Source organism: Pleurodeles waltl, chromosome 10, assembly GCF_031143425.1.
Source record: "Pleurodeles waltl isolate 20211129_DDA chromosome 10, aPleWal1.hap1.20221129, whole genome shotgun sequence".
Taxonomy (NCBI): Eukaryota; Metazoa; Chordata; class Amphibia; order Caudata; family Salamandridae; genus Pleurodeles; species Pleurodeles waltl.
Window position 1 is genome coordinate 701,537,948 of NC_090449.1, and position 25,946 is coordinate 701,563,893.

Consider the following 25,946-nt stretch of genomic DNA (forward strand, 5'->3'; position numbering starts at 1 on the left):
GTCCAACACAGCATGATTGTGTGTGGTTTGTCCCTTCATCAGTTATTCTCCTCAGGATGGTAAGGCTATGATGCAATCCTGGCCACTGCACAGATGTATCAGACTACATGATGTCAGGACAGTTGTATTGACAAGCTACATGGTTGCCACACAGGCACTTTAGAGTTATCTACTGCACAGTTGATGTGTCAAATCACACAGAGACATATTAGGTGTGCAAGTGCTATTTATTGATAGGTGCTGTAGTGCAAAATGTCCATTGTCCATGTTTGCTGAGTCCGTTATGGTGCATTCTTACATGGTGATCCTACAGAAGGGGTGTGGATGATGCTCCTGACATGCTGGGGTGATGTCACAGACAGTGCAGAGGGAGAGGAATTGGCAAATAGTAGGAGAGAGACATTCACTGGCAATGGTGACAAGTCATACAGTGGATTGCAGAACAGTCATTGAGTGTAGTTGTAGTGAGACTGGCATTTGACAAAACGTAGGACCTTGGTCAAAGTAGGCCATGGTGCAGGGACTAGTGCTTCCGGGTACTCTTCCGTGAGAATGTGATCTGTTCCATGTCTTCTTCTTCTGATGTGTGTGTTGCCTGGTTTGTCCTTGTTGTTGTTGGTTGTGAAGGGGCAACACACACCTCAGTGTTAGAAGATGTGGAGGCAGACATCCTGGGGGCTGCTCCCTGTGAAGTTCTTAAGGGCAGTACTGCTGCAAGGAGGCCCTGCTGGTTTTTGAGAATAGCAGCCACATCACAATGGTAGGCAGCCAGGTCGGCCCTGAGGGGTTCAATGTTGCATTCGTGCACACGTTGACTGGATTGCAGTTGTAGGTGTTGTGTCAACTGGATGACAGCTGTGCTGATTTCCTTCTGTGTTTTAGCAAGTTCCTGCAAGAGAGATGTTAGGGCTTGCATTGCAGCTGCCTGAGCTGCAAATGACGTCATGCACGAACGCACCCCCTCAAGGCTGGCTGCCATGTTTTGCATTCCCCACCCGCACATCCTTGGCCAGCTCCCGCTGTACACCAACTACAGTTCTTTCAAAGCTGGTGCCAGTGTCGTCAGAGTCCTCAGCTGTGTAGGAGCTGGCAGGTCTCACAATTGGGGTGGTGGGTGGGTCTTCTGTGATGGCTGCTTGTTCTCTGCTCCTCCTTGTGACTGAAGGTGGGGTCTGGAGGGTTTCAAGGACCTTTTGGATGGTCTCTTGGGAAATGTTTATGGGCTCGTCATCCATGTCATCAGGGAAATCAGGGACAGGCATATCAGCAGGAGATCCATGTTCCTCTGCAATGAAACAGGGTACAATTAGTGTGTCTGTGTTGTGACAATTTTGCCATAACATGCAAGCCTTTTGCTGAGTTTACTTTGTGCTCTGGTTTGGTATTGGTATCTGCTGTCCTTCATATGAGCATTGTTAAAGGCCTATGGCCCACCTTTGTGTCACATGTATGATATATAGTTATCAGACTTGTCTGCCTAATTGACTCTAGGTTTTGCTTTGTACCAATTAGGGAATTGCCATCTTTTTGTCCTACTCGTCCCTCCGTGTATATCTATTCTTATGGAGAGACATTTTGTTGCGTGGGCTCTCATTATCCTAAATGAGACTACTGGATTTCTAGGCAGCAGGATCGATAACGGTGTGGGGGCCTGAGTCTGACCCACTTGTAAAGAACTCTGTCACCCTAAATCTTTTTTATGGCTCTGGCTAACTAGCAGTGCCTCATGTCTCCCACGGGGAATAAATGATTAGGCAGCCGAGCGCATGACATTTTTGCAACTTCTCAGGGAAGTGGTGGTCACTCAGATCCAAACCAACTCTTTCATTTCCAGTATGATCTCATATACAAATGACAAAGACAGTATGAGTTTTATATGATGATTTCATTAAACAACTGTATTTTAGATAATAAGGCGTGAGCCGCAATAACCAGAACAATACAACATAGTAGAATTGAAATAGTCACCAGGAGAGTAAAACTTAAGAACAAAGCTATCATAGTGCCTAACAGTTTCTACTCTCCCTCTGCTTCTTCTATTTAGAGCACAGCATGTTCAGCTTCTAGCTTGCCTTTCCGAATCACTGGGGAGACATCAGACCTCATACCTGAGCAAAGGCCTGTGATCTGGTTCAGCATCTGCAACAAGGCAGGCAGCGTCTAGTTGTGGTTCTCTGTTCGGAAACTCCCTCTTGTGTGTATTGGGACAAGGAAGTGATTTTATAACTAACATGTCATTGTGATCACAAAATGTCCCTACGCAGGAATGCGACATCTAAACTCCTACCACGTCTATCGGCAATGTACCAGACTGTATCCTTGACTGAAGCACAGAGTGAATATGTTATGGAGAACTCCAGTGCTGAAGTAGGCAAAACAGTGTGAAATTAATACAAAACAAGACCGTAGAACTGGCTATTTGAAAAATAGCAGTACGATGACTATTAAAAAGCATTTAGTGCAAAGTGCACAGAGGCTCTAAGCTGTCAGCAAATGAATAAAATACATTCAGGGCAAAGTGCACATAGGCCTAAAGCCTGAAGCTAATGCGCAAAGGATAGGTAAAACTTACCACACTACACTTTCAGTGGCTGTGGGTGTTGTGATTGCCCTGCCAGCACACTTGCCTCTCAGGACCTGCCCCAAAATCTTTTTATTCACATTGACCTAAATGTAATTGTTATGTGACATATCCTATGCATGGCAATGTTAGGATGTGATATGGATTTAAACATTGTTGATGTTTCCAGCTGATGTTGGGTAATGTGTGTTTAATTGGATTGCCCTGTTTATCGTATCAATGTCCTATTTGGTTCTCAGACTGTGCAGGTGTGTTTCAGCGACCAGTTGCATGTGTCCCCTCCTCAATGTTGTTGTCTGAGCAATATGACATTAGTGATGTTGCCTTGTTAGCCAGGCACGTGAGGGACCCTGACGTATGCAGCATGTGTGTGTCCTTAGTGCTGTGTGGCTCCTATTGCTGTTTACTTTGGCTGATGTATCTGTCAACTATGGGCATTGGCATTTGGGTGTACTGGTGCCTTTGTCTTATTTCTAGAAATAGTTGCAGAAGTCATCCTCACCCCCTAATTTAGGTAGGTATGTTCCATGGGGAGGTTCCTGCCATTTGCTACTATAGCTGCACAGAGATCAGAGGTGTTGGTGTCAACTGTTGTTGCAGTTACATTGCAGTTGTTGTTTGGGCTACTGGATTACTGATAGAGACCTAGTTGATGTAGGATACATCTTGACTGTCGAGTGCCTGGATGTAAGTTTGACGTAGTGGCCTTCTCACCTGTCGCTGCTTTCCCTTAGCTCCATTGTTGTCATGACAGGATGGCCCCATGGGACTGGTGTTGGTGCTGTGTTTTGTCGTGCCACAGCTTCTGTCTGTGCTGGGCATGCCCCCCTGCCGTGCGCCTTTACCCATGCCACTTCATATATATGCTGACTTACATGCATTGTGTAGTTGGTATTCCCCACCCCGGTTGCAGTTATCATTATTGCATTATAATTCCCCATGTGACTTACCCTGCATGTGCGTTGTGTCCTGGTAGTCTGCGCTGTCCTGTCCTTGAATCCCTGTGACGATCTCCTCAGGGATGACGGCTGCGACCATCTCCTCCATGTGGTCCAGGGCCTCCTGTTGTGCTGGACTCCCCCCTCCAATCTGCAGTGCTGCCTTCCTGTTCCTGGCCATTTTTTCCTTTGTCCTACGTTTGCAGTCATGCCAGCGTTTCTTACACTCGGTGACTGTTCTGCGTTCTTCAGCCACACTTTTGATCTTGTCCACAATTTGTTGCCATATGGCCTCTGTCCTGCTGATTGGCAACTTAGAGGTGATGAACAGTTGGTGCTGGTGTTCCGTCACCTCTTTAACCAGGATTTCCTGCTCCTCTGCACTGAAGCAACACTTTCTTTTTTTTCTAAAAATGTCCTGGTTCCTGTATGGATTATCCTGGCTGGTTCCTGGTCTGCTGTCATCTTCCTGGGGTATGTTGGGGCATCTGGGATCCATTTTGGCTCTCCTCTTCTGAAAGGGCAGTGTTCGCGGGTAAATTTGACGCTATTGCGTCCAAATTTACAGCGCTTTCCGGGTTGCGCTGTCGTAAATCGACCCACAGTCATTTGCGTCGCGTTAACGTTGGTTTCCTTTACGACTTGACGCAGCTGTGTGCGTCACGAAATAATGACTCCCACCTGTTGGTTGCGCCGCCATGCGTCAAAGTATAAATTTGACGCCCGCACGGCGCATCGAAATGGCGTTAGCCGGCGGTAATTTTTTTGACGCAAAACTGCGACGGCGCAGCTTTGCATCAAAAAGTATAAATATGGCCCTCAGTTTCCCTTTGGGAGCAGACACACATTTGGAGTTTGGGGTCTCTGATCTCACAAATTAAAAACACATCTTTTAGTGAAGTTATGTTTTGAGATTGTGTTGGAAAATGCCACTTTTAGAAAGTTGGCATTCTCTTGCTTAAACTATCTGTGACTCTGCCTGTTGATGATTCCCTGTCTGGGTTGCTTTGACAGTTGGGCTGTTTGCTCCTCTCTAGACAGTGTTACAAAGGGAGCAGGGGTGCAGCCTGCATATCCTGATGAGCCATCTTTGGTAGAAGGGAGGGGAGGAGTTGTCACTTGCACCTGAAAGGGCTGTGCCTGCCCTCACACAATTTAGTCTCCAACACCCTGGTGTGTGTCTGTGGCCTGGCCTGGGCAGGGCAGGATCTCACAAAGAAGAGAGACTTTCCTTTGAATTAGGCCTACTTCAAAGGCAGAAAGGGGTATAAGAAGAGGACCCAAACCCTTGAAAATTAGATCACTTCTCGAATCAAGAGGAACCTCTACGAAGGAGAAGAGGTGAAGAGCGAAGGAGAAGTGCTGCCCTGTCTGTGACTGTGTTTTGTGGAGCTATCCTGCAGCTGCTGCTTCTGCCTGTGAAAGGGGACAAAGAATGGCATTTGTTGTGCATTCCTGTTTGTGAAGAATCTCCAAGGGCTTGAACTGAGCTTGCCTCCTGTTGCTGAAGTCTCAGGGACATCAAAGTCTTCCCCTGCCAGCACCTGGACTCTCTGCTGAGACTTCTGCCCTGCCAAGTGGTGCCCTATTGAGTTCCTGGGTCCTTGAAAGGTGAAGCTGGCAGACAATGACTGAAAATCCACGCACAGTCCGCCATGCAGGGAAACCTTTGATGCACCTTCCATGATGCGCCAGTTTAAAGATGTACCGTCGGCTTCGTGGCTGAAATCAACCTAAAATCAACCCTTCACCTGCATCGCGGCTGGAAGATCGACGCAACGTGGCTGGAGAAACGATGCACAACATCCGCCAATGGAGGCTGATAATGATGCAAACCCCACACAGAGTGGTTTTACGATACCGTCCCACTGGATTTTCAATGAAACATCGCTGGGCGTGGAATAACAATGCAAAGCTGGCCCGGACCTGAGGTGCCTGTCCAGATGGATGCATCACTCTCTTGCGGAAGAGGAGAAACGACGCACGCCGATCCGACCGGAGGAGGAACGAGGCACAGTCTCACTTGCGAGTGACAAATCGACGCATAGCTGGCATTTTCTTACACACACTCACCCGTGTATTGTTATTTTAACGCTACCCATGTACTTTTGTATGCTAACAACATTCTAACTGTTTTCTAAAGGATTTTAAGACTCTTATTCTTTAAAAATTCATATCTTCACTTGTGCATGTTGGACTTTTGTCGTTTTGGTCTTGTTTTGTTTAGATAAATATTACCTATTTTCTGAACCTGTTTTGTGTCATTTTTTAGTGTTTTCAATGATTTACTATGTGCGTTGGTACAAATACTTTACACATTGCTTCTGAAGTTAACCCTGCCTGCTCGTGCCAAGCTACCAAGGGGGTGAGCATGGGTTAACTTAGGGTGATTCTCCTTTACCCTGACTAGAGCGAGGGTTCTTGTTTGGACAGGGGGTAACCTGACTGCCAACCAAAGACCCTATTTCTAATACCATAACATATACAGATATCTCAAATCTGCATTAGGATTAAAAAAGAAAAGTGCAAGCTTGTGCTTTAAAGACATAGCCCCCAACGTGGGTCAGGGCCCATGTGAGCAGCACATTTCTTAATTATGGGGACAAAGCATTCAACCCCATTCTTGTGCATCTAAGTGGTCCCTTGGAACCCATCCATCGGGGGCCATCTTTAAAATATTGGGGCAGCAAATGGCCTCCCACCTGAGCTTCTCTGAGGCACCAGGCACCCCATCCTCTGGGGCCATCTTTCAATGAAGGTGAGGAGTGTATGCTACTCTCCTCCTCCAGCTTCTCCAAGGCCACAGGGACCCCATCCTCATGGCCACTTTTCAAATGAAGGAGAAGAGCCTCTCTCCCCAAGCTTTCCTATCGGCCTGAGGATCCCATCCTCTGGGGGCAGCTTAGTTGTGGTGTCCAGGGGTACCCCAACCCAAGGGAAAATATAAATTCCCTATTCCCAAGATTGTAGGTAGGGAAGACTAATGTGCCTGCACCTGATGGGAGCAGAAAGCAGTTCCACCAGGTGGGAGTACAGATGTTTCACTCTGCCATGCTATTGCAGGCAGGGAAAAACACAGAATTCTCCCCACCCTGTGGGAGCACAAAAAACTGCTCTGATAGTGTGGGAACAATGCCAGCTACTGCCACACCTAGGATGGGTGCAGATAATGCCCACACAGCCAGCAACATAGAATATGCTGTGGGGTGTTCCGGGTAGGCACCAGTGCACTGCAGAATTACAAATAAAATAAAATAAGAAAATGTGCCAGCTCGTGAGCAGACCCTGGAATAAAGTCACTTGCAGAGAGCCAGCAGGGCCGCAGTGGCCTAAGGACTCACTGGTGCCCCTAACGAAATCTTAATGTAAAGGTGTCATGGGCGGGACTGGGACACCCACATAAATTTGTTAAGAAAGGAACAAGTGAATAATAAATGAACGGACAGAGCTGCTCATTTATTATTCACTACTCTGAAGAAGGCGCTCCCTATAATGCCCTAAGGTGTTATGAAAATACTTATTTTCTTGCTGCGGTGCCCCTAGAAGAGGCAGGGGCACTACTCATTTTTTAAATGTTGTGGGAGGCTGCAGGTAATACAGCACTCCTATCTAGAGCTGTATGTTCTTCAGTTGGAGTGCTGAGCCCCTTTGTGGTTGATTCTACGGCTGCATTTTGTTGCTTGAATGTGTTTAAAAAAAGACTCAAAGACATTAAACTACTATAATAGGCATTTAGTTGTCAGTTAGTCAGTCATCATCTTTATTTCGGCAATATGCCATAAAAAGCATGTAAAACATCACATTTATAAACATAAATAAGAAGGGCATTTTGGACATTATAAACAATAAAAAGCCTACATTAAATAACGGACTAAAATTTCCAAGATGGTAATGACATAAAAGCAAAGTTATCAATAAAATTAATGGGTCCATTAAAAGCTTACAAACTCATAGCAGTTTCTAATCACCAACGCAATTTTAATAACATATAAAACTGCGTGGAACATGTCTATCATAATGTTTGTAGAGTTCCTTTTGGGGCCAATAATGCTTAATCCCTGACTGCTGCAACAAGGGAATTAAGAAAGTCCTTCTTGGGCCTGAATATAGTGGGGAAAATAAAATAAGATGATGTGCTCTGTTTTGTGGCATTATCACAGTGACATGGGGGTAAGTCACGCTGCCAGGCACACTGTGTCAGGAAAGCAACTTTAAAATGGATTAAATGTAATCTAAAATATGTTAAATAAAAGCAATAATTTATGTTATCAGTCCATCCCAAATATGGTTCAATTGATTTAACTGTTGAGATTTGCACATAATCCACAATTATTTTCATATCCAAACCACACTGTAACCTCTCCTCCAAACAATAATCCACATGCTGAGATTTCACAAAAGCCTAAACATTGGGTAAAATGTGATTAGGAAACTTAAACATTTCTATTAGGCCTAGTTTGTAAAAACAGGAATTGACATATGTAGGAAGCTGGCTCTGTATATACTATATCAAAGTGACATATAGTGCGCACAGAGTCTAGGGGTTCCCCAGAAGCTTCACAGAGGCTAAAGAAGATAATACTAATGCTCTATTTGTGGTAGTGTGGTCGAGCAGTTAGGCTTATCAGAGGGTAGTGTTAAGCATTTGTTGTACACACACATGCAATAGAAGTAACACACACTCAATGACTTAAGTCCAGGCCAATAGGTTTTTATATAGGAAAATATATTTTGTTAATTTATTTCTAGAACCACAAGATTCAGTTTGCATGTAAGTACATCAAATTTAAGGTACTTTGCATAGGTAAGTTCAGGACTTTGAAACAAATCAATAATACATTAAAAATGGCGAAAAGCTATTTTAAAAGTGGACACAGTGCAATTTTCAACAGTTCCTGGGGGAAGTAAGTAAAGTACTGTTTCTGAGGTAAGTAACAAACTTACAGGTTTAGTCTCCTGGGCATAGGTAGCCCACCGTTGGGGGTTCAAGATAACCCCAAGCACCCTGCACCAGCAACACAGGGCCGGTTAGGTGCAGAGGTCAAACAAGAGGCAAAATAATGTGGGCCCCTATGGAGACAGGGGGTACTCTGCTTCCGGTTTGCTTGCAGGTAAGTACCTGTGTTGTCAGAGGGCAGACCAAGGGTGTTTAGAGCAGCACTGGAGGGGCCCCAAGTAGGCACCAATCCCGCACCATCAGTGGCACAGGGACGGCCGGGTGCAGAGTGCCAACAGGGCATCAGATTTTCAATGAAACTCTACGAGGGGCCCCTGGGGGTCACTTAGGTACTGCAGGCAAGGCACAGGGGGGCTTTCAGGGCAAGCCACCGACTGGATAGGGTGGAGGGCTGCCTGGTTGTCATAGCTGCACTGGTGGTCGGGCTCTCTTGAGTCTGGGGGCTGCGGGTGCAGTGCTTCTCCAGGTGTCCGATATCTTCATCCCTGGCAGTCGCGGTCAGGGGGTTCCTTGGTATTTCCTCTGCAGGCGTCAACATGGAGGGGTGGAGTTGTCAGCCTAGGGTGGACACTCAGTTAGAATTGCCTGGGGATCCTCTCTGGCTATTTGGGCCACCTGGACATGGGTTGTGGGAGTCGGGTGCAGAGTGGTTTAGGACTCACACTTCTGGAGTGAGGTGGGAGTCCTTTAGAAGCAGTTTCTTCTTCTTTCTTGTTGGACAGGTCCGCTGCCCATGGGAGTTTCTTGGTCCGCTGTAATGCAGGCAGTCCCCTGGAGACTTTTCAGGGGTCGCTGGACCTGTAGAATGTGTTGCTCTTCTTTTCCAGCTTTTTGAAGCAGAAGACGGGCTGGTAGAGCTGGGGTGGGTCAGTTGTTGTTTTCTTCTCTTCTCTGTGGGGTTTTCAGCTCAGCAGTTCTTCTTCTTCTTGTGAGTTCATCAGGAATCTGGTGAGCTGGGTTCAGGGTGGTCCTTAAATTCTCAATTTAGGGGTGTGTTAGGGTCAGGGGGCAGGAGCCAATGGCTACTGTCCTTGAAGGTGGCTACACCCTCCTTGGACCCACTCCCTTTGTGGAGGGGGGAACATTCCAATCCCTAACGGTCCCTGCCCGCCAAACCAAGATGGAGGATTCCGCAGAGAGCTGGACATTCCATCAAAAGTGGGGCTGTGTGTGGGGGGTCGGGCATCTCCACTAGCTGAAGTACCCTGGGGGCACTGTTATCCAACGCTTGAGCCTTTGAGTCTTACAGCCATGTGTTACAGTTCCTGCAGGGGGAGGTGTGAAGCACCTCCACCCAGAAGAGGCTTTGTTTCTGACCACAGAGTGCACAAAGAACCACTTCTATAACCACAGAAACTCGTCTGAACGTGGCAGGCTGGCACAGACAGGTCCGTCTTACATTAGCAGTTGGGCTAACATACAGGGGGGATCTGTAAAATGCCATCTGTGTGCATTTTTCAATAAATCCCACACTGGCCAATGTGGGTTTATTGTGCTGAGAAGTTTGATACCAAACTTCCCAGTATTCAGTGAAGCCATTATGGTGCTGTGGAGTTTCTAATGACAAACTCCCAGACCATATACTTAATATGGCTACACTGCATTTACACTGTCTAAGAATGGGCTTAGACACTGTAGGGGCATATTGATCATGCAGCTATGCCCTCACCTGTGGTATAGTGCACCCTGCCTTAGGGCTGTAAGGCCTGCTAGAGGGGTGACTTACCTATGCCACAGGCAGTGACTTGTGGGCATGGCACCCTGAGAGGAGTGCCACGTCAACTTACCCCTTTTCTCCCCACCAGCACACACAAGCTGCAAGGCAGTGTGCATGTGCTGAATGAAGGGTCCCCAGGGTGGCATAATACATCATGCAGCCCTTAGAGACCTTCCCTGGCCACAGGGCCCTTGGTACCATCAGAACTTTTTTACAAGGGACTTACATGTGTGCCAGAGCTGTGCCAATAGTGGGAACAAAGGTACAGTTTTAGGGAAAGAACAATCATGCTGGGGTCTGGTTAGCAGAGTCCCAGCACACTTTCCATCAAAGTTGGCATCAACACTGGGCAAAAAGTGCGAGGGTATCCATGTCAACAGTAGCATTTTCCTACAACATACATCAACAAGAGTATCTTACTCACATTATCTAAAGATAAACAGTCTGGCATACATGCTCTCACCAAGTCTGCCTCTGGATTTTGCCAGCATTTAATCCATAAAAGGAGTGGTGTGATATTTATCTGCTCACCTATATAAGGTAGGCCCCACTCTTCATGCCATATAACATTTGCAGTTTTCTTTGAACAACAAGAAAACTACATGTGAATCTGTTTTGCATGTTTTGGAGCATGTCCGCTTTTTGGTACCTCCATTCCCCTGTCCCAGATAGGGCAGCAGAGATACATTTCTATTTATACAAAGCTACCATCTCCGCCAAGGGTTTATGTTTAAACCTCCTGGAAAAACATAAAATAGCCTCCACATTCCTTCCCATATGTTGTGATTTCATATGGAGGTGTGGTTCCTATTTTAGAGATGAGCTAAAAACAATTCTTAAACAGCTAAATTAATTTGGTCATTTTAAAATTGTACCCCCTATTCTCAAATGCTTACGTTTAGTGCATAACGGCCTACATTCCTTAGCGTATAATTTTGAGTAGCTCACTTTTAAATACAGGCCCTCCAGATACTCTGTAAAGTAATCTAACAGCTTCTGCAATGTGTTCGGCATGAGAGCAATCAGAACTGCATCATCTGCACATAAGAGTTTGAGCACAGATTGATCGCTTATCTTTGGGCTATCCACTCCTGCCCATAATAAACTTTCTATAATTCCATTAATAAAAATCAAAAACAAAAAAGGGGTTAAAATGCGTCCTGTCTGATGCCTCTCTGAGACTGTATTTGAGTTTATAATTCCCCTTGTGGGCCATATCAGATCAGGACTTTGAGGTCATGATGTAGGCATTTTATTGGGGTAGGTAAATGTGGTTCCACTGCCATTTTCTGTATTATTTCCCATAATTTGTTCCTGTTGACTAAATCAAAGGCACTTGAAAGGTCGATAAAGGCCAGTGAATGGCCCCCTTTTTGCCTTCACATATTTGCTAATGATAAGATGTAAGTTTAGTGTTTGTCCTACAGTGCCTATGTCAGGCCTAAATCCATACTGGACGGGGGTTAGGAACTTGTTATTTTCTGCCCATGTCTTTAGTTGGGCCAAAAATCACCAGTCCCAGGATCTTTGTGGTTGCATCAATGAAAAAAATTGGCCTGCATTAGGCTGGGGACAATTTAGCTCCCTTTTCAAAGATATGGATGAGCGTGAGCATTTTCCATGACTCAGGGATTTCATCCTCAACTGCGCTTCTTATGACATTTGTTAACAATGGTCCGCAGAGGAATTGGTTTTTTGATTAAAAAAGATCAACTGGGACCCCATCAGGGCCGGGCACTTCCCAAAGGCTAATTTAATTAATGCTAGAACTACCTCAGCAACCTCAATTCGGATGTCTAGAGATGCTGGTGCTAGGTGTAGTCAAGAGGAATTATCTAAATCTCCTGTTTGTAATGGCTCTCTTTCAATAGTTTGGAAAACAATTGCAAAGTGGGATACCCACTGAGCTTCTGGAATTATGACTTCCACTTTAGACGTGCCGTAATAAGAGAAAAAATGATGGTTTATGACCTCCCCGAAGCTAGTACTATCCCTTAAAGAGACGGTCACTTTCAAATCTTCCCATGCCTCTTTCTGTATTTCGCTCTTTCTTTTCTCCACAACTCTTTGGTACTCACACCTAGCCTTTTGAACATTCTTAGGGTTAAGTGGGGTTATTTTAAGTGCCTCTTTTAGTTGTCTATGATCCACAGGTTAGTCTGTATTAAACCATCAATGTGGGGCAGTCTCTGAAATAGATCTCTGGGTGACCAGGTTATCTGAGATAAACTCATATAACCTTTTAAATTCCCTTAGGATAGAAACATGACTAGGTTTTTCTTCTAGGCACACCATAATAGATTCCATATTGACTTGGACGATTTTCCTAGTAAATGTATGTGGATCAACTTTTGCCCATTTAATCCGTAGACCCTTATTCTTTGTAAAGGGAAGATTGCACTTCTTAGCTCTGGGATTCTTACTAGTTTTTTTTGCTAATGTAATGCAAACTGAGTTATGGTTACTCAGACAATTTGTCAGAATATCATATTCTGGAGCCAGGTAAATGGCATCTGCTGACTGAGTCTCATTCAAAATTCCTAAATCATGTTTCAGGACCAAAGTGTCCCCCACTCCATTGTGTTTGAAATGTACCCTGGTCACACATTCGCCCACTGTAATACCGCACACATGATTATCTCTTATAGGACACAAGGTGATGTTAAAATCCCCAAGCTATATTAGAATTACTTTCTTCATCATTTGAAGAAAAAAGAAATCTAGAAATTCATCTAAATCATCAGTTCCTTTGCATGCTTTGTGGTTAAAAATGTTTTTATAGAAGGTTATCAACAAAATATCTTGTTCTCCCGCTTAGATATCAAAGAAACCAAGAACTATGGTGAGGACCATTAAAGAGCGACATTAACTTTTGGGATTTTCACAGAAATAATCGTGGAGAGACCCCCTTGTGGCCTTCCTGCTGGTGATGCCTGTGCAGGTTGGAATAAAGTGAAAAAAAATCTATATAGAAGTGGTTGGTCATCCAAGTCTTTTGGGCGCAGAAGATATCAAAAGACAAGACCAACTTTTACCAGTCCGGATTTGTCAGCTTTTGGCGGGTGGCTGGAGTATTCCACGTGGGAATCACTGGGTTAGTGATTTTCCTATTACTTCAGATTCTAACTTTGAACTTACCATATTCTAATCATGTAATATGTCTGAGAACCCAGACATGGATAATGAGCTCCCTTCAACTTGCACAGTAATCCCTATGATCAATGAGATTGAGAGGTAGGGAGTGATCACACCAGAGCTCGGGCTGTTACCATCACCTAGGACAACCCGACAGTCAACGGCATCAGAGATGTGGTCAGACCCCCCTTTAGTGTGTCAGTCAATGTCTTCCATGCCAACAAGGGGAGAAAATCTATTTCTCATCAGCATTTGAAATTCTGGAAACCACCTATTTCCACCATGTGTAGAGGGTTGATCATCAATTTCCTACAAAGTGGTAAGTGATTGTAGAAAAATCCCAAAGGCAGATTTTTTATTAGGGTTGATTTTCTCATACCCACCCTAGCTAATGTCAAGACTTCGCTAACAGCCCTTGGGTTTCTAAAAATTGTTATAACAGTATCACCTTGAAATTGTTTTTCCTTAGGTCGATGCCTCCCACCCATCGGGCAATTATGATTTTATTAACAGGGTCCCATTGATTATTTACATTATTTTCAACCAGTGTGCCACCTTATTTCTCAAGGATTTTGAGGATTCCGCTATGCCAGCTTGCAAATGGGGCACATTGCCTAAAATCACTACATAGGGATTAGCCGCTGGTGGAAGGTTAATCACTGGGAGAGAAGCAGATCCAGTTATTCTTCTATTAAAGATTCGCTCAGCTGGTGGTACGGCAGGCCAATGCCCCCTCTCAGTCAGCATTTGTTGGGGCTGGGCCTGCAACTGGGCTGAATGGCTGGGTGCTGTTGGTATCATTTACTGCCGGTATTTTTTGATTTGTACAGTCAGTGGGCAGGATCTCAGTTTGTGTTGAGGTAGAAGCGTCCACTGTCTTTATTGGCTTCATTTGCACAAGAGCTTGCGGGTGCTGCATTTAAGATTTCTCAGAGCTTATCAAGATTTTTATGTTTTCCTCAATGGCAGCACGCCGTTCAAGTATGGGGCTTCATTTTTGATTCATTATGCTGCTTAGATACCTGCCTATACTAGCCCATAGCTCCACACTTTGATCAGCTGACTGCTGAACATAATTTACCTGGGTACTACTCATACTTCTAGGATTAGGTTTTTGGGTAATTTTCCTTCTCTTTGATTCAAGCTGAGGTGAGCAAATGGGAGGTTCAGGTCTCCTGTCTTCAACCAAATCTAGAGCCAGACCTCTTGCCCCCTCAATTCTCCAGACCACATATTCAGCTGCTACAACAATGTCAACACTATTGGGATTTGGGCAACAGCTTGAGTAGACATGTCTGTTGGATTGAAAGTTGACGGCAGTCTAGGTAACATTAATAACCCCAGTGGCGAAAGTGGAGCAAAGTCTTCGGCTGTCACAGAGAGACTTCACTACACTAATTTTATTTCATTTGAGACACAATCCACAGCCCATTCCAAAACAATTTCAATAGTTGTCTTAGTTCTGTTCCTAGTCGTGAGCTTTTAATAACCAAGGTCTCAGTTTTTTCCTTCTTCATAGTCACTGGTGGCCTGCCTTACCCCGATGGACAAAATTGCCCAGGCAGTACTTTTAAAGACATGCCCTGCCCCCAACAATGGCCAAAAAAGTTTAGGGTGGCAAGCCAAAAACAGTATAACAGAGACCCAGCAACAATACAGCAGCTGTGACCACTTAACCCTTCCCCTGGTTTCGCTGAAAAGCCGCCGCCTTAACCCACAGTCCTCACCACACTACAAAGATGATAGTTCAATGATTATTCAATGAATTTGAATAATCCACCAGGTATCTGCTAGGTATCCACCAGGTTTCCACTGAGTATCTGCAACCGGTCACAATCAGCCTCAGCCGTGACTTCTCTTTTTGTTCCTCCTCGGCTACTTAACTGCTTGCACTTCCTGACACCTCCACAGCCCTGCTGCTCTGCTGTACACCTGTACCAACCCGCCTTCGCAGATGAGCTGGGTAAAGTGGCATGGGCGGAGATAGTAGGACTCTCATAGTCCTCCTGCATGCCCAACAGTCCAGATGTACAATGTCTTTGAAATTTTCTAAAAAACTTTTAAATGGATCTACACCAAATCACCAAAAGCATGCTTACTGGACCGTGATCATATTTCTGTCAAATTTGGTGTATTTCTTTTCAGCTGTTTTTACAAGATCATTGTCCAATTTTTCTATAGAAAATTGCATAGGGTAATTGTATATTGGAACATCCCTTATGTTCTGATGTCACTTGACAGATCACCCCAAAACTTCCTAGAAAGCAGCTGAAGTGGATGAACTTTTTTGTGGAAAGTTTTGTGAAGATTTGACAAGTGGTGCTAAATTTATTAACAAACCAAAAAATGTTTTTCCTATGGTAACTAAGTCCTAACAATAACTGCAGAGTGGAAGGGTAACTGGGGAGTTGTTTTGTGGTCCTTGAGATCACATTGACCATAATCCATTGTTCCAGGAGGGAAAGGGGCTTGATCCTTCAGCAACTGAAAAATGCACATGATAACTGGGAAAGTGTTTTTGTATCTTTAGCACCATGCTGACCATAATCACTAGTTTTTTCATGGAAGGGTTGGGATCTTGACCCTCCAGTGCATGAAAAGTGGCAGCAGCATCTCACAGTGCGGGGTGAACCCAGGCACTCCCTGGAAGAATAAAGGTCCAAGAGCGGTCCCGTCTGCACCCCATCTAAGCCTGGAAGAGGCCGAGGTGGACCACCTCTCTTGCTCAATCATATGCACTTTACTTTGAACTTGTTAAGTATTATGTATTTATTTGTTTTCCTTAATCATAATAATAATGGGCAAAAGTAAATACCCCACTATTTTAGCAGGCCCTGTAAAAATGTATCCACCAGAAGAATGCCCTACCTCACTATTGAGAAATAGAGAAATGATTACCAACGAAGATATAATAGAGGCTACAGTCCAAACAAACAATCATCTAGCGAAGCCCCTCACTGTTAGTTATCCTCCTGCCTTAAACTGACCTAAGAAGGTCCCTACAAGGAAAAGGTGGGTGATGGGGAACACATGTGTTGATGTTGGTGTGTTTGAAGTTGAAGTCAGATCCCATGGCCCACCCTTTGTTGTCCTTTCCTTTCTCAACTTTCTTGTGTGTCCCAGTTCTCTGCTAAGAAAAAGAAAGGTGGTCTCATGTCATCCATTTCATCATCTCAGCTATCTTCTGATGTTAGCCCTCTGGATGACAGTAGAGCTGGGCTTATGGTGTATGATATGCCACAGTTAATTGACTGTTATGCTTAAAATGGCTCTTAATACCCGAGTAGTAGCTGTGCTTGAAGCTTTTCTAGGCCATCAGAAAAAAACCTTAGATAATCAATGTAACTGGGTTAAAGCTTTTGAAGTTTTAGTTGTCTCCTGTGTTGATACTGTTAAGAATTTAGAACAACCTAATAAGGGGAAATTGTGCTCAAATTACGGGAAATGTTAATCATAATGTTAACTTAGAGCCAATGCAATTTCCAGGTTCAATTAGGCCTTTATCATATGTGGAGGCAGTTATTACGGAACCTATTACTAGCCCAATGTTCACGGTTGACAGTGATGCCCAAAGCAGCAAGGGACTACTAGCCATAAAAACAAGAGGATTGAAAATCCTGTAGTATTGGATCTCACTCTGCAAGTGACCCCACATATTGTTCTAGTGCCTAATGTTCTCCCAGATTATAGCCAAAACCAAAATAATTAGGTGCAATTGATGATCAAAACTGTCCACTTGTTGGGGAAATACACCAGTAATATACATCGGTTGTACAAGGATATTTTAATGGACTAGCAAATTCATTGGATAGGAAATAGACCTAAGAAATATTGGGGTGATTGTGTCATCATTAATTTTAACTCATCAAGGGCAACCAAAAGGTGAAATATTTTTACCCACATTTTATCAACATAGAAGTTGTTCCTTTTGGGTTACATCTATAAGCCTCTAAGCACAACTAATTGTAGACAGGATCATTTGAACTGTACGGTTGTTCCCCTGAAGTAGTTCGATACCTGTGTTGTCGCTAATGGGTATGCTGTTTGGCAGGGGTACCTTCCCAGAATGGCTCTTGGGTGGCAGAGCTCCCATTGAGGCTGGGAGCGTGGCCAAAGAGAATTTAAATGATGGTTTGTCAAATTTAAATTCAAAGTCTCCACTTTTATATAACGGAACAGGAAGACACTTCAGCTGGATTATTGTTAATGGTAGTACTGCCTCCATCAATGGCCAAGTAATTTAAAAGACAGGGTAGGGCCAGAGGTGGATAGGGAAGTACCATCAAAATTTAGTTTTTTTTTTGCAATATGGGAGGCCATCTGATTACACACTATATAGAGAAATGGGTTGCATTTGTTAGGAACACTACTGTTCTCTGCTTTCAAGAATCTTGGCCTGTAGAGCAGCCACATATTAATGAGTACAAAACATTCTACCTGCCCTCTCTACCCTCATCTTCAGGTAGATGGAATGGTGGGCATTCAATTCATATCCTAGATGAAGGAAATTGTAGGGCTTTTAGGCAAGTTGATGCCCGCTATCTATCAGATTATAGATTTGGAGTTTAGGAAAGCATTGATTTGATTCTCATTAATTATTATAGTAATGTGTTAACTTCAACTGAGGTCAGGGTTTGATGAACTTAAATAAAGATCTAAGGGCCAGATGTACATAGATGCAATTTTGCATTTCCTAAATAGTGACTCCATAAAAATCACTATGTAAAATGATATGTACCAAAATACTGATTTCCTAATAGCCATTCCTGCAAAGTAGGAGTGGCTATTAGGAAATCACATTTAAGAAATTCCATGCCATTTGTTACAATCGGCCTGTTTTGGATTTCCAAAATAACGATTTCCTATTAGGAAACAGCAATTTTGGAAATGCAAAACCAAGGATAGCTAAGGGCAAAAGGTCCTCTGTGATGCACCCCAAAAATAGTGGTGAACATGGAGAGCACACATATGCCCTGAGGACCTGTGTGTTCTCTATTGCACTTAAAAAAAGCATCTTTGAGTGATTTCTTCAAATTGCACATGGTTACCATTGACTTGGAGTCAATGATAACTGCATTTCCTAAATGCCCAATTCACATTTAGGAAATGCTTTGTGCATCCGAATAGGAATCGCAAATAGGTAATCCCTATTTGTGATTTCTTATTTAGAGGATTGCAAATTGCTATTTCTACTGGGTAGAAATCACAATTTGTGATTTCCTAAAGAGCTTTGTACATATGAAAAGCACATTTAGCATTTCATATCCGCCTGAAATAGAGATTTGGAGCATTATGAAATGCTAAATGGCTTTGTACATCTGGCTTTTGGTTACTTCACACATAAGGATGTTCATGCTTTACATTTATTTGTGGGGGAATTTTAATGGCCACTTATGTCTAATTGCCCTATGGCATAATAGACACTGAGTGCAACTCTTTAACTCATTTTGTTCCATGACTCTTTGGGTAGTATTCCTAATCATCTTTTGGTTAAATATAACTTTGTGTTTGGGAATGAAACTGGTGAATTAAATATCCCCTTTGCTAATGCTTTTGTGGGCAGGGGTAATGGTTCAACAATAGATTTTATATTATCCTCAGAAACTTTGTCCAATAACATAGTTAATTTTCTGACTTGTTGGGTCCCAACTCATGTAATCAACAACCTTATCAATAGAAGGAATGGTTCATGAACCAAATGGGACTGTGTCTATCCACAAGACTTTTTATCTCAGATTATTAGTGTCAACTTTGATTCATTTTGAGTGTGTTTAGATGCAAAAGTGAATGAGGGTGATATAGCAGGGCATTTGTTATTTCTTAACTAAAGGTCTGAATAAGAGTTTGGGGAAACAAAAGGGGTGATTCGACCATACATGCTAAACTGCACACAAAGCACTTTTGAGGGCTTTGAAAAGTAAGAAAAGATGTGTTACCCATATTGCTAGCCATGCGAAAAAATGCAAACTTGCTGTGCTCCATAGGGAAAAAGAATTTAAAACTTGAGCGTGGGAAGGGCTTAAGGAAACTTGTCATAGGAAAGATGCTACTCATTTTTGGCAAATTGTTAACCAGACCTTCCTGAAGGACTTAGGTTATCCTATGATAGAGGAGGCAATTCCTCCTCATAATTGGGTGGCATTTTTAGTAACATTTACTTCAATGCCAGCAAAGTGGGACAGTCGTTAGTGAAGATTCTCACCCCTCTTCTGTTACCTGTTCACCTATTAATTTCTCCCTGGTTGAAATAAATATGGCCATTGTGTAAAGTGCCAACGGCAAAGAACCTGGCCCAGTGGCATCCCTTTGGATCTTTATAAATCTAATCCAGTGTTGAGGTCGGTAGGGAAGAGAGGGTAAATTCCAAAATGGTCAGAATCTATTATCATCCTCATCTTTAAAAGAGGAGATTGCAATGATCCCAGCTGTTATCTTTCCATGTCTCTCTTAGATTCATTATTTAGGGTTTTTGACCACGTAGTGCTGGATAGATTGGAGGAGTGGACAGACAGGTGTTTGCAGATATACAGTATATTTTTAAAAAGGTGTTCGGGAAGGAAGATCAATGCCTCAATCTTTCCCTCCTAATTATCAATCAATCAGAAAGCAAGCCTTATTTTTTTACATTTTATTGATCTGGCCAGCGTCTTCAACTGTGTTCCATGCAGCAGTCTGTGGTTCATCATTGAAGTCGTAAGTGTGGACAGATCCATATCATTAATCCAATAATGGACCTTTATCAAGTGACCATGGCAAAGGTGAGATTTGGCCTATCAGGGCCAACCAGGGTGTGAGGTAGGGTTGTGTTCTTGCCCTTTTCCTTTTCACTCTCTATACTAACCATCTGGAGGGGATGCTGGTGGTGGAGAGGTGGAGTGACATGCTGCAAATCAGACATCGCCAGATTTCAGCTCTACTTTACGCTGATGAGGGCTTGATGGCTCATGCCCCTCTGGTCCTAAAATCTCTTCTGGACAACTTTGTTGAATTTATTAAAGGTCTTGATCTTGGAGTGAATATCAGCAAGGCCTAGGTTATGGCGTACGCTACAAAAAATGCCACTATGCATATATGTCATTTGAATAATTACCCCAGGGAGAAGGCAGCAAAATTGTCATAATTAGAAGCTAGATATCAGTGTAAGAATCATATTCCTGCTCATCTTTTTTCACAGGAGCTGAGTTTGGCAGTAGATGTTTCTGCCTATCCGGTTTACGCTATGTAATTTACATAAGGGAAGATATTAATATTTTAATAAATTTGCCTTTTAATGTTTTGGAGTTGACTGTATTATTGGTGTTTCAAAAACCAATGTCTATTTAAGTTCCTTGTGATTACGAACTGTACGACCTGTGTGAGCTTATGATGATAAATATGAAAATGCTGCACTCTGCACGCTGGACTCTTAAGGTTTTATTATGTGTTTTTGATGTTATGTCTGACTTACTTCAAAGTCAAAGTCAAAATCAACCATATTCAGGCATCTTGATATAGACCATAAAAGTACAGACAACAATACCAAACCATTATAAAGCCGAGCAAATTTAAACTAAGCCCAAAGGGTGAAATCTAAAAGGAGGCAAAGTACAGTTTCCAAATTCAGTGCAAGTAACACCACTAAATTAAAACCTGCCTATGGCTTCTGTAAGAGGGGTTGTTCAAGGAGACCAAAAATTAAGTATTTTATGCAAGCATAAAACACCTGCCATAAAAATGCTGGAGAAAAAGGAAATAAAATAAGGCATGACAATTAGAAGAATGTTTGATCTATACAAATATGAGACTGGAATGACTCTAAAACCCAGATATGTAGGTGGGCTCATTGTTATATAGAAAACTATCCAAGTGATTTCCTTGCCTTTAGCACCTTCTTAAAAAAGGCATAATTGGTATAAACAATCTCCTCTGAACGTCTGTGCAATGGGGAAGGGAGTGCTTAATTACACAAGGTTTTGAAACCATGGACCCCAACCTAGATACTGAGTAAAAGGCGCAGAAAAACATCACATATAAAGTGCTCTGAGCTGATTTCTAGTTGCATGGACAGGGCACAAGACTGTGCAGCCAATGTTTGCACATATTGGTTAAGGAGAAACCTGAGCAAAATAAAGTGCTGATAGCGCTGTGCATCGTACAACAGGAATAGCTGAATACTCCTGAGGAGCTTGAACCATGAATAATGGGCAACAGAAGGAAATGCAGACTATCTCTCATCCTCCAAAAATGTTTAACTTGCATCCATCTGTTTTTTTGGGGCATTATGGACAAGGAGCGCAAACGGTCTTCGAATAAGTCTTTCCTGCCCAGGATCACTGCCAAGTCCCTGACACCCCTCAGCAACGGAATTTCCACAGCAAGCGAGGCAGGCAGTCCTCGTTTAGCATGCCATTTAAGGTGAGGGCCTTGACCCAAATTCTATGCCATAGCAGCAGTGGGCATGTCCTTAAGATGTCCTCAAGATGGATAAGCTATAGCTCCCAATGGCTGATAAAAGAGATGCTTGACAGTGGAAGGGCTAGTGGGTGAAATGTAAAGTTGTTAACTGTAGCCTGTATGGGCAATGCCGCCCGTGATCACCAGACCCAAGCACCATATGTAGCCAGACCAAAACATATTTGCTGAATTTGTAGCAAAGGAAAATACTTTGTTGATACTTCTTGCTAATTGATTATTTCTATTTTCTATCTCTGGTTGCCAGGACCCTCCTGCAATTAAAAGTAATCACTAGTTAATTAATCATGTGTTTGAGGGACAGCCTGGAGCTTGAAAATAGGTCTCGGGCCCACCCTGTAACCTCAGAACGTTACAAAGAATTTGGTGGTGTTGATCTCCATATCAAGCCCCTCCATAAAGAATGCAAAAACATCCAAATGGTGCTGTAGTGCTACAGGTGTAGAGCCCATGATGCAGAGGTGGCTCCTCCACTATGGTGGAGGAGCTTCACCCCGCCGCTAGCAGTAGCAGCAGCTGCAAAGCTTTTACAATGAAATGATCATAAACTATGGGCCAGATGTACGAAGGTTGTTTGCATTTCTCAACGGTCCGAATCAGTATTTCCGGACATCAAGAAGTACAAACTGGGCTTTTCTAATGTACAAAGCCCTTGAAGAAATCGCAAATTGCAATTTCTACCTTATAGAAATCGCAATTTGCAATTCTCAGAATAGAAAATGCAAATAAGGATTTCCAATTTGCATTTTGTATTCTGTTGTACCATGCATTTCCAAAATGTGATTTAGGCATTTTGTAGATGCAATTACACCAGGTGCAATTGAAAACAATAAGCACCCCAGGCTACTTTTCTAAAATTACAATAGGGCATATGTGTGCTCTATAAGTGCACCCCTATTATTGGGGTGCTCCAAGGTGTGCCTTTTCCCCATTGCTACCCCTGGTTTTGCATTTCCTATACAGTGATTTCTTAATAACAAATCACTATTTTGAAAATGCAAAACTGGCCAATTTCCTAATAGTGATTCCTACTTCATCGGAATCACTATTAGGAAATCTGTATTTTTGTACAAAGCATTTTGCATTTCTTGTTTCACGTTTGTTATTGTTTTATTGTGAAAGGGACACGGCTATGATGCATGACAGGGACGGGGGGTGCACAGCACTCCCCTTAGTGCGCCTGTATGTTTGGCCGGCTGTCTTGGACCGGCAAAACAGACATATGCACTGGGCTCTCCCCAACCTGGCACAGTGTTACCGGGTTGGAGACAGCAGGCAGAGGCTCCCACTGTGCCTCAGAGTGCAAAGTCAGGCTGCTCAAGCCAATCCTAACTGCTGCAGCATAAAAGCAGCATTAAGATTAGCTGCAGGGCACCTTGGGGGCATGTTCCTTCTGTGAGGACCAAGGAGCAGCACGGCGCAGCAGAGGCCGCAAAGAAAGGACATTTTTTTATTATTACTTTTTTTGTTTGTTATCCCACCCACGCTTGTGTCGCCCTGCCCCTTCCCAAACACTGCCATGATGGAGTTGTTACCAGCCTACAATAAGGCTGGTATTGGGCACTTTTCAATCAGGGGCATGTCCCCAAATCTTAAAACTAACTCCCCCACTAAATGATTAATGTAGAGGGGGAATAAAGCAGGCACAAGGACACACCCTTGACACTCCCTCCAACCCAAACCTTACTATGGCAATTGAGTCACAGTAGATTTCCCTTATTGTATTAATTACTGGTCTGTCAATGCACAAGACTTCCATGATGCCTCTGCCTTTGAGTAGGACACATGGTCAAAGGCAGGGGACAGGTCCGTGAAGCCCAAGTAGAGCATATCATGTTTCTCAATTATTTATTTCTCCAGAAAAAGACAGAGATTGATGCATTGGTCTTCCGTCCCCCTCCGTCTCCTGAACCAATACTGGATGTCCAAGAGGGAGCTACTTTCCTCTTCCCAAGCCTCGATGCAGGAGAATAAGACTTGACCCAGCACCTTCACAATGGAGTCCAGGAGGGAGATTGGGTGATAACAACTAGGGTCTTCCTAGTTGCCCTTCTTAAGGATCGGGACAATGAGCGATTCAGACCAAGAAGGAATCTTAGTAGAAGAATTCACTGCTCTGAGAACGTTAGCTCTCAAAGGGGCTCACAGATCCAAGTTGCTTTTAAATAGTTCCAATGGGACCCCATCCGGGGGCTTTCCCACTAGGGCTTGCTTTAATAGCCACAATAGCCGCAATCACCCCATCCAATAAGGGGCAATACTTGGGGAGAAAGCATTCCTTTGCAGTTATAGAGGAGTCCCTGGCATTGCCTGGGTCATCACTAGTGGAGTAGTCCCTCCCAATGAAGGTGGTCCATTCATGTTCAGATATGGCAGAATCAATCAAAGGTGCACCATTATCTTTTAGAAAGAGTTGGTTGATCATGTTCCAGAAGGCCTTCTGGTCATTCCTAAGGCATGCTTCCTGAAGCTCCTCTCAGGCTTTTAATCTGAGGACATTTTTCCGCGCTAAAACCTTCACAGTCTATTATGTTGCATCTTTAAAGGGGGAGGGACAAAGAAGAACACTGAAGTCGCCTCCCGAAATCAGGCCTAGTTCCTTGCCACCTCTGGAGTTGAGGGAGCCCAGGTCGTGATCTAACAGTGACAAGATGCAGTCTCTATCGACAATTGGGATGTTGTTTAGAAAATGTACTATACCCATTTGTGAGCCTGAGGCAAATTCCAACCCTAGACCTGGTAAAAATGTGCAAAATAGTAAAAAAGTTTTGCATTTCCTATGGTCAATATGTAGGTCACCAGGCCCCATTTTGGCGAATTGAATGGAGATGTGATAGCTGGTAAATTGAACATTTTGAACCCATTGATGTGAGCAGGTGAGACTTGTTTCCTGTTAGATCTTGAATCAAAACAGAGCTCACGAAGTCGAACCACATATGATTGTTGATTTTCCCTTTAATTACAGCAACATTCCAAACTAGAAGGGAGAACTTGGATATTTTGACAGTTTCAATGTTATGGCTCGATAGTTGCTTACCGCCATATGGAATTGTAGTTGGAGTGAAATAAGTGGCTCATCGGACAGATCTGATATGCGTTTCCTGTTTCCCCTGATTATCATCAAGGCCAGAGTCTTTCTGGGAAGGAAGAGGTAAGGAGTGACCACATATGGGTTGGGAAGCTGTAGTTGTGGTTGGATGTGAAGATGGGTGAGGCCCGAGGAGAGAAGATAGTGTACCTCCAAAGGCAGTAGAGGAGCTGTGGATGTACACCAGGGGAGGCCGTTGCAAGCCCCTTTATGAGTTCACATGCTAGAGATGTGTACTTTCAAAGTTTTTTATTGTATTTTTTATATTATGTCTGAATTACATTGTACTTTGTACTTTTATGGTTTTATCCAATTAAAGTTTTTTTTATTTGGACTGCACAGTGGCAACTTCCACTGTGTATAATATGTGTGTGTGTGTGTGTCTGTGTGTGTAAGGTGTGCATGTCTGTGTGTGTGTGTATGTACATGTGTGTGTATACAGTCCCCATTGGGACCTGCTTACATATGCTTGGGAGACTTCTGTCTACCTTTTGTTTGATTACTGCAGATTTCTAATAAATACACTTTGCAGACTCATTCCAAAGTACAGTAATGAAGATTTCTTTGAAAACTAAGCATATGATTTCATCACTTTTTAAATGCCTTTTTTTTACAGACCCCGTTACTTAACAGTAACAGATCACAGGCATAATATTTGTCAATAGCTAAAGTGCTGTGGAAAATTATTTTGGCTTTCTGTTAATCTAGTTCTAGATTTCTTCTGCTTTAATGAGATGGGTGCAATTTCAAGCTTTCTTCTTTCCTCTTGCAATCACTGGTTGTATTGGTGCAGTAGGACCCAGGACCTTTACTCATGACCAAAACCCTTCGGTCCCCCCATTAAAACTGTTTCTGTATTTTCTAACCTAGAATTATAGAGACTTCAGGCTCTACATTCCTGCTAATTAGCACCAGAGGGAGTGTTTGGTTGGTCCTCATGAGAAGATTGTAATGTTTTAAGGAGATATGTGACACAGCAGAGTGATACAAAGGTCGCTATTTCCACTATGAAAGCATATGGTGATAGGCTCTCATCATCAAGAGACTACTCCCTGCCACTCATCCAACTTTGTGGTGCA

The 25,946-nt window shown here is 43.3% G+C and overlaps 1 long non-coding RNA gene across 1 annotated transcript in view; it reads right to left on the reverse strand.

Moving 5' to 3' along the window:
- Positions 1-208: 208 nt before the first annotated feature.
- The window catches only part of LOC138260808 (uncharacterized), a 47,264-nt gene continuing 21,526 nt past the window's right edge, over positions 209-25,946 (reverse strand). Inside the window, exon 2 of the long non-coding RNA XR_011199002.1 lies at positions 209-1,285. This is a non-coding gene — a long non-coding RNA (uncharacterized lncRNA). The remainder of the gene's footprint in view (positions 1,286-25,946) is intronic.